The sequence below is a fragment of the Capricornis sumatraensis genome, chromosome 3, assembly GCF_032405125.1.
Source record: "Capricornis sumatraensis isolate serow.1 chromosome 3, serow.2, whole genome shotgun sequence".
In the NCBI taxonomy this organism is placed as follows: domain Eukaryota; kingdom Metazoa; phylum Chordata; class Mammalia; order Artiodactyla; family Bovidae; genus Capricornis; species Capricornis sumatraensis.
The window spans coordinates 20,047,478-20,062,639 of NC_091071.1; positions in this window are offsets into that span (position 1 = coordinate 20,047,478).

The window sequence follows — 15,162 nt, forward strand, 5'->3', positions numbered from 1 at the left end:
CACTGAGCAACCTGTCTAGGGTGCTACTATTCTGACTTCTATCACCTGAGATTCATTTTGCCTTTTCTTGAACTTCATAGAAATGAGGCCATGTAGCATGCAGTCTTTTGGAGCTTAGCTTCTTTCCCTTAACAGGTCTGTGAGATTCATCCACGTTGTGAGGGTCAGCAGTTATTTATTCCATCGAATGACTATGCCACAATGTGCGCATCCGTCTTATTTCTGATAGAAATTTGGTTGTTTTCAATTTTTGGCTAACATAATGAAATATGATGAACATTTTATACATATTTTCGGTGTACACACCAATAATTCCCATCAGTGCACTCATTTTTCTTAAGCATATAATTAGGAGTAGAATTGTTGGGACATAGGGCAGGTATATGTTTAGAATTTATACATAAGGAATAGGGTTTTTTATTTGTTTGTTTGTTTTTTTGTTTTAAGCTCTTAAACTGGCCTAAGGTAATTGAAATCAGATCTGAGGTTAATTTCCTTTTTGTAAACCACTCCCATTTAGGCTACCTGAGAAATGTACTTGTCTCTTAAGAATTGACCTTGATCTTATCCCTTGAGAAGTAACAAACCTGGCCCTCTTTTGTCTTGGGTTTTATTACAATGAAGACCCATGTTTACTGAAAATGCCTCTACTTACCCTCCAGAGCAGTTATTCTCAATCCTGGCTAAGCATTGGAAAAGTGAAAGTCGCTCAGTCATGTCTGACTCTTTGACTGAGTGACTTTCACTTTTTCAATGCTTAGCTAGGATTGAGAATAACTGCTCTGGCTCTGACTGAGCGACTTTCACTGAAACAACATTTCAGGGTCCTGGTTCCTCCTCATGGAATATGCACAGCAAAATACCTTTTAGTTCTTCTACTGGAACTAAGGCCCCCAGCCAGGTGGAGGATGGTGACTTCAGGCTGAGCTTGAGATTCCTGGAGCGCTGCCCTGTTACCTCACCACCAACCAATCAGAAGAAAGCCAGCACACAGTAGAAGATATGAAGACCTTGACCTGCTCCCAAATGATTCTCCCTTTAAAAGCTTGCGTGTGTTGTGTTAGTCACTCAGCCATATCTGACCCTTTGCGACACCCATGGACTGTAGCCCACCAGGCTCCTCTGTTCATGGAATTCTCCAGGCAAGAATACTGGAGTGGGTTTTCATCCCCTTCTCCAGGGTATCTTCCTAACCTAGGAGTCAAACCTGGGTCTCTTGCACTGCGGGCAGATTCTTTATCATCTGAGACACCTGGGAAGACTTCATGGTTGAGCAGAATCTTCGGAATTGGTTTTTGGACACAAGTCAGCCTTCTCCCCAGGTTGCTAGCCTCCTGAAAAAAAGTAGCTTTTCCTTTCCAATTGACTCTCAATATTTGAATTTGGCTTTTGAGTTTGGCTCAGAGTTTGGTAACACCTTGCTTTCTCCTCCTGAGAGAAAGTAACTGAAATCAAACACTACTTGCTTCCCAGAGAATGGACCACCCCCAATTTAGTAGCCCTCAAAAGACTACATAGAGGAAATGTTAGAAAAGGAAGAGCGGTATGGGCTCATGCCAGTTTTGAGTTATTTGGTAGAAATGAAAGATTTATGACTGTACTGACTTCTGCCCAATGTTGTGAAATATTTAAAATCTAATACGGTGAATACTAACATCATTACTGAAGAATATGAAAGTGTTAATGTTTCAGAGCCCTGACGCTACCCAGGCCTAATATTAATCATGAGGAAGCTTAATATTTGAACAGAACTGGAAAGAACTGGGCTGCTTTAAAAGCCTTCCTTTTGTGTTCAAAGAGGACATTATCTTCTGAGGGATGGAATGGCCTCTATTTGCATAATGTCTTTCCTTTTGTTCCTTCTGTTGTCCCAACTAATTGCTTTTGAATACATGACCTCTGCTATTTCCCCTATCTTTCTTGCCAATAATGATTTGCCATCCTCTTCCCTCTTGATATGCAAAATGTAGGTAAGTGCGATACTTCAAAGCACAAGACTTCTTGTGAGTCCCCTACAGCTGAGATGGCAATATGGACACATTGACCATGGGGTGCCTGAGCATGGATAGAAGTAGGGAGACAGAAGCCAGCTCCCTGGGGTTCTCTGCTAAAAGGAAGCATCTCTTGATGTTATGGGAGAGGGTGGGTTTGAAGAAAAGATGAATAGATTTAGATTGTATAAGTTCTCCTTCGAAAGAGAGACTTACAGTGGGGATGCCAGTGTGATATAAAATTCATATTTTATGGCAAGATTAGAAAAAAAGTAAACATAGAACCTGTCCTCTGCCCTTTTGTGACACAAGTGTATGTTCCTCGGTTCTTTGTCTCGTCACAACAAAGATTTGGAGTGACGGACATTAAAGCCCTCTCGGCGTGTCACAGCTCTCAGGTCTCGAATGGACCATGTCATAGCTCTTAGACAAATCAGTGTTACGGCTCTATTTTATTTAGAAGATAGCAGGGAAATCCATCTTCGAGGCATGAGGGCACGTCGATCCAAAGACACGAGGAGAAGAGCACCCTAGTGTGTGGTGGGGGGTGGGAGGGGCGGGGGGAGGCAGGGGGTTGGTGGGGGGAGAGAGAGAGAGAGAGAGCTGGCTTTGGCTCCTCTATTTATATGTTTATCTCTCCCTGGGCCTGTCCTATGTAAACTGGGCCAGCCAGGAGTGTTGTTTGTTTTACCTGAGGTCCTCACTCAGGTCCTCGGACCTTCTTTTGTTCTATTTTCGCAGGCTTTTCCCTGCCTTGTCTTTTAGCCATCGTCATTTTGGACTCCTTTTCCCTGTTCTACCTGCCTGACACTTTGGTCCCCTCTCCCCACTCCCTGTGCACTGTGTGCCTGTGTTATGCATCGACCAAACTTCTCCATCAGCAAAAATAGCAGCGTTCTCCTAGCACCAAGGACACAAAACCTTAAAAGGTGGCTAACATTCCTTCTTGATCTTGTAAGGGATCACGATGATCCACCACCTTGTACCTACAGGTCTGGATTGTATAAACTGTCAATAATATGTCATTTAACATACGTATCTCAAAAAAACTTATAAAACTATGCCTTGACTTCTAATGGGTGAAACAGTTCTTGGAGTTTTCTGAGATGCTCTTCCTGGGTTATAATCCTTCAGTTCATTTCAGTTCAGTTGCTCAGTCGTGTCTGACTCTTTGCGACCCCATGAATCGCAGCACGCCAGGCCTCCCTGTCCATCACCAACTCCCAGAGTTCACTCAGACTCACGTCCATCGAGTCAGTGATGCCATCCAGCCATCTCATCCTCTGTCGTCCCCTTCTCCTCCTGCCCCCAATCCCTCCCAGCATCAGAGTCTTTTCCAATGAGTCAACTCTTTGCATGAGGTGGCCAAAGTACTGGAGTTTCAGCTTCAACATCATTCCTTCCAAAGAAATCCCAGGGTTGATCTCCTTTAGGATGGACTGGTTGGATCTCCTTGCAGTCCAAGGGACTCTCAAGAGTCTTCTCCAACACCACAGTTGAACAGCCTCAATTCTTTGGTGCTCAGCCTTCTTCACAGTCCAACTCTCACATCCATACATGACCACAGGAAAAACCATAGCCTTGACTAGGCTCAAATAAAATTTTCTATTGCTTTCTTAGATGAACCGATTAATTTTTTTGTCAACACCAGCTTGGTTGTGGTTAATAAAACTGGTTATGTTTCTGTGACTCAGCTGTTCACCTTTCTCAAAATTGTCCTCAGACCACAAGGGGCAAAAATACCAGGGCTGGGGATGAAGATGGAGAGGGCTAGTGATGAAATAAAATTCATAATTTATGGCAAGATGGGAACATTTTTGATAAAGTGTTTCTTTGCCTGTTTGGGCTTCCTCCCTCCCCATTTGGTATTTATTGTATCTTTTGTTTCTTGGTTTTGTTTTTTGACCATGTAGCTTGTGGGATCTTAGTTCCCCACCCAGGGATCGAACCCATGCTCCTGCAGTGAAAGTACAGAGTCTCAGCCCCTGGACTACCAGGGAAGTCCCTTTAGTGCATTGTGAGCGTCTGCATGGGGACTTCCCAGGTGGCGCAAGTGGTAAAGCACCCTCCGGCCAGTGCAGGAGATGCTGAGATGTGGCTTTGATCCCTGGGTTGAGAAGATCCCCTGGAGAAGGGCATGGCAACCCACTCCAGTATTCTTGCCTGGAGAATCTCATGGACAGAGAAGCCTGGTGGGCTACAGTCCACAGGGTTGCAAAGAGTCAGACATGACTGAAGCGACTTAGCAGGTATCTGCCTTAATCAGACCTCCTTAGGAGATCTGATTAATCCTCTTTAATCTCATCAAGATTCACTACTCCTTAGGAGATAACTCTGAACTCCGGGAGTTGGTGATGGACAGGGAGGCCTGGCATGCTGCAATTCATGGGGTCGCAAAGAGTCAGACACAGCTGAGTGACTGAACTGAACTGAACTGAATCTTGTAAGGGGCCATAATGACTCATGACCCCACTACTCACTTTGTACTTGTAGATCTGGATTCTGTAAACTGTCAAAAACACATCATTTAATGCACAGCCCTCCCTCTGTCTCAAAAGATTATGTGACCATGCTTAAATTCTCCATTTGGCTTGAATAAAATATTCCATTTCTTTCCTAGTTTGATTAATTTTTCATCAATCGTAGTATTGGTAATTATCTAACAAGTTCTCAGTTACTAAGCACTGACTATGAGCTGGTCGTGTGTTAAGTACTACACAAGCGTTTGCCTCAGTTAGTCCTCACTGCACAAATAGAAGATAGGTTCTCTTGTGATTCCCACTTTGCAGTATAGGGGAGGAGAATGCTTTTCCTCTTACACTTTTTAACTGAGTGGATGGGGCCATGCAAATTAAACTGAGAAAAGCTAGGTAACAGAAAAAGGGGCTGTCAGGGAGGAAGACAATTTCCTCTTCCCTTGTAGGTTCTTCTGGCTGGCCTAAGGATTAAACTGACACGAGACAGATTAATAGGAGAAAACCAAGCAAAAGTTTAATAACAAGTATATATGGGAGAGCCCAGGAAAATGGAGTAATTTACTGAAATGACTGAGACCTTCACCTTAAATGCCATCTTCAGCTTAACATAGAAGAAGATGTTAGGGATAGGCATCTGGGACTTCAAAGGTAAGGAAGGCAATTCACATGGATATGGAAAAGCAAATATTTGGTAAATAAATGTTTGCTGGTCCAGGCAGAGGCAGTGGGACACAGAGGAGCTTTAACAAACAGGACTTGTTAGGCTCCTCTGGGTCTACACACCTACTGTCTTCCTATAGTCTTGGGTGATGTTCCCTTGCTCCCTTGCTATAACCTGTCCTCTATACACATTCTTTAGGCAGCTAAGCAGGAGGTCAAAGTTTCTTGCTGAATCTTCTGTTTCTTAAAAATAACCAACCTAAATAATCAATCATGATCTTCATGTCCCAAAGACAGATTTTGGCGTGGCAAATTTTGTTCCCCTATACGGTATACAAATTGTATTTGACATTGATATTTTATTTATTTATATTTTTATACAAAGAAAGGGATCTCATGGAAGAGGAAGTGAAAGCTCAAAGAAGTGTTTCTGAAATGGGAGGGAAGGGGACAGGAAATAACCTTTAAAAGAATGACATAGCCACAAGACACGACAAAAACTGGTTAGAACCAACCAAGCCCAAGATGGCAGAAGATTCAGCTTCCAGTAGACCTTGAGCCTCATTAGACACTCATGTGTCTAATTACTCATTGAAATACATTAGCCAAATGATACACCATGATAGTTCTGAGGCTAAACATAAAAGGCCAAAAGTGACCGGTGGTCCAGTTCCTGAAAATCCCTATCACTTCCTCAAAACTGTTGGATAACCCTCCCACTCATTAGCCTATGAAATTCCCCAGGACGTTAAAGCTAATATCCCATATTTGGGGGCCTCTTGCTTTCTAAGATGGCCTATACTCTGTCTGTGGAGTGTATTTCTCCCTAAATAAATCTACTTCTTACCTATTACTTAGTCTCCCACTGAATTCTTTCTGGGAAGAGACTGCAAGAATCCTGAGACCAAGAGTGTGGTCTCAGCTAAAAGACCATGGGTTCAAGTCCCAATCTGAGTTGCATGATTTAGTCTGAGAGGTTATATACCATTTTAACAGAGTGAAATACATTTAGTTAGAGAGGTGACAAGAGGAAGGAAAAGGGTTTGGGCTTCTAGGGGCAGTAGATTGTGGGAAGGCAAATATATGGGAGAAATGATGGACGATAAGGGTTATTTCAATTCAATTTCTTTGTGCAAATTCAAGTTGGCGCCATCGCCAGTGTGACAAGAGTTGTTTCCTCTTTTTGGTACAGGATTGAGGAGGGGGCACACCTTCACGGAGGGAAATTTATGCTTTGCCTTGAGGCAGTAAAGAGGAGGATAAAGAGCTTTCTCTGCATTTGCTGTTTCTTGCTTGCCTTCAGCTCAAAATAATCCTCTGCCGAAGTGGCATATTTCAAGATGGTATATCCTGATCCCCTCCAGCAGCTGAGTTAAACTGAAGCACGGAAAGTCACTTACCTAAAGTCACAGAGCACAAACTTGAACTTGATAGGGAAGGTGGGGTCGGGGCAGAAGATGGAGCTTCTCAAGGCATAGCAGTCATGGTCATTGTTGAGGAGGGGCAAATTTACCTCCTTCCCCTCTTGAGTTCTTGCAGCTGGACTCATAATAAAATGGACACAAGACAGATTAACTGGAGAAAAAGAGATAAATTTTAATTTGTATGGACAGAGGTCTTATAGAAATGGAATCTAAGAAGTGGCCAAATCAGGCAGCTTGTATACTTTTTAGACAAAGAAATGAAGGTATGAGGAATTGATGAGACAAAGAAAATTAGGCTTTGGGGGCTTCCCTGGTGGCTCAGTGGTAAAGAATCTGCCTGCAATGGGGAAGACCTGGCTTCAATCCCTGGGTTGGGAAGGTCCCCTGGAGAAGGGAATGGCAACCCACTCCAGTCTTCTTGCCTGGAGAATCCCATGGACAGAGCAGCCTGGTGGACCACAGTCCATGGGGTTGCAAAGAGTCAGATATGACACTTTTCTTAATTAGTGAATTACCTAAACAGAGTTTGGGCTTGGGGAAAGTAAATTAAAGAGGTAACAAGACTTGTTTATACAGTTTTCTCACCTCAGATGAGAAGGGTGTCCTTTTTACCTCCAGATACAGAGAATGGACCTTTCCCATGAGAAATTTTATGACTAATTACTTATTGATTGACTGATTTTCTTTGACTTGGGGATTCTCTGCCCTCTTCTTTCTTTTTAAAAAAGATTCATTTATTTATTTTTAATGAAGTATAGTTGATCTACAGTGTTATATTAGTTTCAAGTGTATAGCAAAGTCATTCAGCTATACATATATACATAAATATCCATTTTTTCCAGATTCTTTTCCCTTACTGGTTAATACATAACACTGAGTATAGTTCCCTGTTCTCTACAGTAGGCCCTTGTTGGTTATTTATTTCATATATAGTAGTATGTATTACAGGGGAAGTTTATTTCCTGCTTCCAGAGAGACACAGAGGAGGGTCCAAGTGTCCTCTTACATCAATTGTTTCTTAACTTTAATTCAACATAATCAGTATATAATTGAGGCCTACTTTGGGGGCAGTTGGTCCCGATGTCATGTGGCTCAAAATTTCTGCTCTCCCAAGCTCTTTAGCCTTAAGGATGCCCAACACGGGGGAAGAAACCGCGAGATGTCTAAGGAGGTAGGTGGTGGCTGAAAACAGAAAGATCCAGGGGGATGCGGACAAACCAGGAAACGTCTACCAGGAGGTCGCGGGGGGAGTCAGGACTAAAGGGTCAGAAATCAGAAATTCGTCATCACAGGAGCAGGGAATAAAACCTAGAATTTATGTCTTTAACAAGAGGTAGGAAGAAGAGGGGAAGCAGGGAAGGGGAAGATATTGACAGGTAAGGCTGTAAAGAGTTTTTATTATCAGTTATTACTTTTATTATTCCTTTAAAATTTTATTATAATCATTATTGTTTTATTCTTGGCCACACAGCACAGCATATGGGATCTTAGTTCCCCAAGCAGGGATCAAACCTGAGATCCCTGCACTGAAAGTGCAGAGTCTTAACAATTGGACCACCAGGAAAGTTCTTGTAAAGAGATTTATTGCCTGGAATTGGCTTATGTGATTTTGGGGCAGGCTGGGCAAATCTGAAATCTGTAGCGCAGGCTGTTAGGAAGGGCAGCCTGGAAACTTGGGCAGGAGCTGATGCTACTGTCCTCAGGAAGAATTTCTTTTTTTTTTTTTTTTGGCCATGCCACACATCCTGCATTATCTTAGTTCCCCGATCAGGGAGGGAACCCAGTGAACCCAGTCCCTGGCAGTGAAATCACTGAGTCCTAACCACTGGACCACCAGGAGAGTCCCCAGAATTTCTTCTTCTTTAGGGTAACCTTGGCTCTGCTCTTAAGGCCCTTCAACTGATTGCATCAGGCAGCCCAGATTGTTGAAAATAATTCCTTTTATGTAATGTCAACTACAGATGTTAATCACATCTGTAAAATCCTTCAGAGCAACACCAAGATGAGTGTTTGATGAGACTACCGGGATATTCACATAAAATGGACCATGACAGTACTCAATAAACACTGGCTGAATTAATCAGTAATAATAAGCCAATATTTATAGAGTAGTTAATAGATGCCAGGCACTGTTCTGAGAACTTTGTACGATTAATTTGTTTACTATTCCCAGCAAACTTATAAGGTCAGTATTATTGTTACTCATGTTCGACTTCAGTGCTGTTTGTCAATCAATATTTCCTCTTCTTCTTTCTCCAGGCTTGTGGTAGGTTTTCACTTTGTTGTCCCCTTTAAATTCAGTATAGCCACATAACTTATTTGATCAATGAATTATGAACAGGAATGATATGTATCATTTCCAGGCAGAAACTTTTAAGGGCCAGTTTAGCATCTCTTTGTTTTCTCCTTGTCATTTTGACCAGCAATATCCAGATGGTGGACCCTCTACTGAGCAAGATGAACAAAACCCCAACTGATCTGCAGTGAACACACAGCCTGTATTTTAAACTATTAATATTTGGGGCTTATTTGTTTCCACCATATAACCTAATTTATCCTGATTATCTCCCTTTAAAGATAAGGGAACTGAAAAAAAAAATAAAGATAAGGGAACTGAGGTATGGAGAGATTAAGTCACACAAATAAAAATGATGGAGCCAGGATTACATCCAACCATCTAACAGTCCTTGCCGTCTAGAACCCTACAGTGTCTCAGTATGATGACAAAAACTCAGCCCCTACACACTGGTGCTGAATAGAACAGAGACAAAGCTTTGAGTGAAGTAGAAAAGAAGAGCTTTATTTCTTTGCCAGGCAAAGGGGAACCCAGTGGGCTTGTGCCCTGAAGAACTGTGTATCCCAACCTGGGAGGATTTGGTGAGGAGTTTTATAGCAGTGGTTCAAGCCTGGGGTTGCTGATAAGGATTAAGTGTGTGAGGGGCTGGAACTCCTTTAAGCTGGCTTCAGGTGGTCTTCTCTGGAATGACGAATGCTAATATCTTCCATTTGTTGGGGGCTTTAGTTCTATAAGAGCTCAAAGATATTGTTATGGGTACCGCTGGAGGGGGAACCAGGACCCTGCTCCAAGGCTTCGCCACTGTTTCCACACTCTTCCTCCCTTATCTCTGCAGCCCCCCTCCATTCCCTGAGTAGCAACAATTTGAATCTCCCCTCTGGAACTCAAGGAAGATCATGGAGACTGGAGTCTGCTCCCTATAAACAAGGAAGGAATGGGGGACACAGAAGTGCTTCCAGGCCCAGGAGCCCCACAGGGTCCTGCTCTGTTTTAAGACTGCCATCTTTTCTTAGGCTTAATCCTTAACCCTTTCCGTTGGGAGCATCTTTTAATTCCCCTATCCCCACCAAAAACTTCTGCCGTTGTCTGGAGACATTTTTGGTTGTCACAGCATGGGGGGTGAGGAAGGGCAGCTGTGCTGCTGGCATCTGGTGGGTGGAAGCCACGGCTGCCGCTAAACATTCTACAGTGCTCAGTGCAGCCCCAGAGTGGAGTTATCCAGACCCCAGTGTCGCTTGCACCACCTTTGAGAAGTTCTGCCTTACACAAAATTCCTGTTGCTTACATTAACCGCAGCTGGCCGCTTTTGCTTGCCACCAGAGGCTTGGTTGGGTTGTGATGAGTTAGTTAATCAGTTAATCGAAAACAGCGGGGTGTCAGTGCTAGGCTGCGTCTTCGCTGACATTTGCCCGATTGATCCGGAGGAGTGAGTGGTGAGAGCGCCACATGCGCCGGTGACACTTCGCTGTGCCAGGGAGTGAAATGCCAAGCCGCTGGCGACACGTCGTCGCAGGAAGCGCTCACCAGGCTGCGCGAGTGGGCAGAGGAGTTGCCAGGGATGAGCTTTCAGTGTGGGCAAGTGCAAGGTGCTGCATTTGGCAGAAAATAATCTAAGCTATACTTAGTGGCTGGAAGAGGATGGAGCAGGATAGAAGAAAATGAATAGAAATGGACAGGGTTCCAGACACCGAGTCCCCAGACTGATTCTAAGACTCACCTGAGCTCCAGATAATGATACTGATGCCAAGGCCCTTGCCTTGGATGTATTTGCTCAGAGTTCTGGGCTCTGTTATCAGATCTACTTTTTAGTTTCTGCAGAAACACAGACTCCACTTCCCCAGATTTTCTGATTTTCAAGAGAATTTCAAAATCCTGGCTTTTATATGTAAGTTCCCATCACCCCCCTTTTTTGTAACTTTAAATTTTGATATAATCTCAAGCCTACAAAAAAAAAAAGAAAAAACCCACAAGAATGAAAAAAGAGCTTCTTCCTCTATCCTTCATCCAGATGTACCGGTTGCTATCATTTTCCCCATTTGCTTTATCACTTCAAGTTCCCAAATTTTACAAGCATCTCACGGATCAAGCTAAACAAGAATGTCAATAGACTTTGTTCCTTAATCTGTCATTGGCGACTCATGAAGCTCAGGCCCCCTTTCCGATCAATTAAGTTGAGAGTCAGCTGCTAGGGTGTCTGAATATTTGTATTTTAAAGTAATTAACCTCCAATTAAAATAAATAAATTTGGTCTTTTGACGAGAAAAAAAAATAAATAAAAGGCTTCCTTTCTTAAAAAAATAAAAAAATAAATAAAAATAAAAAACGTCCTGCAGATGGTGCTAATGGGCATCCAAGGCTAAGAACCACTGGTCTGGGTCCCTCATGGTAATTTTATTCCCTTTATTGGTGACTGGCTTATGGGTGGACATGTGGCCCAATTCCGGCCAAAGAGAATAAGGGGACCATCTAATGGAGTAGCTTCTAAGATTTCTTACCTCTTAAAGACACACAGTGTAGAGGCAGCATCTTGATGCACCAATGTTGCATCTGTCTATGACAGGATATTGTACCTGGGTATGATGGATACTGGCCCAAGGATGGAAGAGTGGAAAGACGGAAAGTCTTTGGGTCCTTGGGTTTATCTTTGAGCTGCTGAATTAATAACCTGTGTGTGTGTGTGCTCAATAGCTACAGTCATCTCTGACTCTTTGTGACCACATGGACTGTGGCCTGCTAGGCTCCTCTGACCGTGGGATCTTCCTAGCAAGAATACTGGAGTGGTTTGCCATGCCCTCCTCCAGGGGCTCTTTCCGACCCAGGGATGGAACCCACGTCTCCTATGTCTCCTGTGTTGTAAGCGAATTCTTTACTGCTGAACTGCCAGGGAAACCATTAACTAACCTGAGGGCCCCTTTATCTTGAGATTTCTTATTACAAAGGCAACATTTTAAGTTGAATGACAGAGATGAGCAGGCACTTGCAAAAGATCAATGCCTACCTTATGTCATGTAGAGTTATTACTAGGGAGCAACTCTCCAGCTGTAGATGATGTTTTCAACATCACTTCCCCTGGAATCTAGATGGAGCCACGTGACTCTTCTTACTAATGAAATGAATGGGTTGCTTCTGGATCAAGGTGACTGAGTTTAGGGGCATGATCCTTCGCTTTCTCACCACTGCCCCTCTCCCCTCCCTCATGTACCCAGGTGGATGAGATCAGGACACCCTGAAGCCACAAGATGGCAACAATGCAGGACAGAAGCAGCTTTGTCCCCTGAGTTGCAACTTGAGTAGAGTCATCCAGGAGCGTGGCTCAGCCAAAAACACCTGCATTGGGCTTTGTGTGAGCAAGCAGTAAAGGTTCATTGGGTTAAACCCTAGAAACTTGGGAGGTTATTATGATAACTTAGTTTACCTGATCAAAACAATCTAGTTAAGTTAGAACTGAGTATTACTTGCAGCCAAGAGGTTTTTACTTAAAGCATCAGAGTAGGAACTCTAAAGTCCAGTCACCATCTTTTTTTTTTTTTTCTTTTGCTGCGCCATGAGGCTTGCAGGTTCTTAGTTCCCCGACCAGGAAGCAAACCTGTGGCAGTGAATGTGCTGGGTCCTAACCGCTGGAGCACAAGGGAAGTCCCCACAGACCACCATCTTAAAACTGATTTTTGTTTGGTTGGTTTTGCTATTATTTGCGAAGAAGGAATCAGCAGTCTACAAATTTTACCTAACACCCAGGAGGTGCTTGCTTGCAGCCAATAACATGGCCTTGCCATTGCCTTCATGGTGGCTTTGATTTTAGGCTCACGATTTACTGGCCCTCAGACACTGCCCCTTGGTTTTCGGTCCCCGGTTCTGTCTCAGTCTTGGCTCTTTCTGAACTGAACTGGCTTTGAAGTTCTGAACCCCACTTCTAGAAACATCCTGGCTAAATACTATTCTGGCCCAGCTATCCTGCTGTCCCCAAGAGGGACTCTCACCTGCTCCCATATGGCTGGGTGTTCTCCAGCTCTGGAAGCTTCAGAAGTTCTCATCAATGTTCACTTGGTGATTAGGAACAGAGACCCACTCAAGCTTGCTCGAGGAAAAAGGAGATTGTTGAAGGAATTTGGAAAAAGTCTCCCAGAGATCGGAGGACTATACCTGCAATACGCTGGGCTAGAAGGAAATGGGACAGAGAAGCCGCTGGAATCCAAGAAAGCCACGCTTTTCCTCTCCCTACTTGCTTTCCCCTGAATAATACCCCAGGCATTCTCTTTCTTCCCTTCACTTAGCTGAGCACTTACCAGATGGAAAACTAGAACAAGACAGTCAAGGACACTGGTCTCGCAGAACTCATCTTCTAGTAAGTAAACCAATACACAAAAGATAAAATATTACACCCTTCTGAGTGATCAAGGGACTAAGTATGGACGATAATAGAGAATAACAGGGGATCTGCTTTCGAGAGGTGACTTGTCATCTCAGACCTGAAGAATGAGAAGAAGACAACCATGTAAAGAGAGAGATTTCAAGCAGTGGGAACACTGGCTGTGAAGGCCCTGAGGCAGACATATGTTCGGCTGGACCAAGGGACTGAAAAGGGAGGACATGTGACTGGAGGGTAGGCTGCATGAAGGGTGGCATGGAATAGAGATGGATAGATTAGTATGGTCTTAATAATGCAAGACTTTGGAGATCATGGCAAAAATTTGGGTTTTATTTAAGCATAATGGGAACGCTTTGCAGGGTTGTCTCCTCATGACCAAACCGTTTTGTCTTATTTTTAAAAATAACTTCAGCTTGCCTTTGCCCCATTGTTGCCACCCTAGTCCCAAGGCTTCCTTGTATCTTTTCCATTTTGCTGTTCCTAGCCAACTAGCAACTGATTTCTGTGGCTGTTAGTTAAAATTTCCAGCAGAGATCATCTGATTGGCTCAGTTTACCTTTTAAGGTCAAGTCACAAGTCCCAGGTTACTGGCCTCCCTATGAATGAGTTGGCTAGCCTTCAATCAGGTACAAACTGGGATCCAATCAGCTGTGTCTGGCAGCAAGTGTGTAAGTGTGTGTGTGTGTGTGTGTGAGTCACTCAGTCATGTCTAACTCTTCGCCACCCCATGGACTGTATAGCCTGCTAAGCTCCTCTGCATCTCCGGCAATGGCAGGTGGATTCTTTATTAACTACACTGCCTGCGAAGCCCCCATCCACCAGAGACTGTGGATAAAGCAAGTGATGCAAAAACTATTAAAGAAGTATTTATTTCTAAAGATGAGATTTAGGAAACTAATATTTCACTAGGTGCCTAACATATAAAATTTCTGAAAGACAAATAGATTATCTCTAATGTATACCTAAAATTAAGAGTCCTTTTTTTATGTTTCAAAGTCTTTAAAATTTTTTCTACATTTTTTTTTGTTTTTAAATTGAAGTATAGTTGATTTACAACATTGTGCCTATCGCTGCTACACAGCAAAGTGACTCAATTGTATACATATAGACATTACTTTTTTTCATATTCTTTTCCATTATGGTTTAATCACAGGATATTGAATGTAATTCCCCTGGTTGTACAGTAGGACCTTTTCATTTGTCCATCCTAAATATAATAGTTTGAATCTATGAATCTATGAATCCCAAACTCCCAGCCCTTCCCCACCCCCTCCCTTCCCCTTGGCAACTACAAATCTGTTCTCTATGTCTGTGAATCTGTTTCTGTTTTGTAAATAGGTTCGTTTGTGCCATATTTTAGATTCCACATATAAGTGGTATCATATGGTATTTGTCTTTCTTTTTCTGACTTCCTTCACTTAGGATGATAATCTCCAGTTGCATCCATGTTGCTGCGAATTGCCTTATTTCAATTTTTTTAATGACTGATAAGTGGCTTCTGAATGTACTTAGGGTCAAAATTCCAAATCTTTCACATGGCTGTAATCCTATATCCTCTGGATCCAGCTTTTCCCTTGGTTTTGTCTGATGCTGCCCTTCCTGTAACCTGTGTGTGCTCCAGTTTTACTGACTTTTTTGGAGTGGTGGTTGAGGGGGTCTCTCCAGTCTCAGGGCCTTTGCACATGCTGAGGTTTTTTCCCTCCCTGTGTCCTTCTTTCACTTGGATAACACAAACTCTACTTTTAGGTATAATTGTAAATGCCAACTCCTGATACTTGACCCTCCAACAAAATCAGAGCTCCCTGTTTACATGCCTTTGTACTTTTTGCTCTCTGTTTTCCCTTTATGACACGGGTCACAGTTGTAAACGGTGCTGATTTGTGTGTCTACTTGTTCAGTACTCGTCCCCCACACTGGACTGAGAGTTGCATGAGGACAGTGGTTGTAT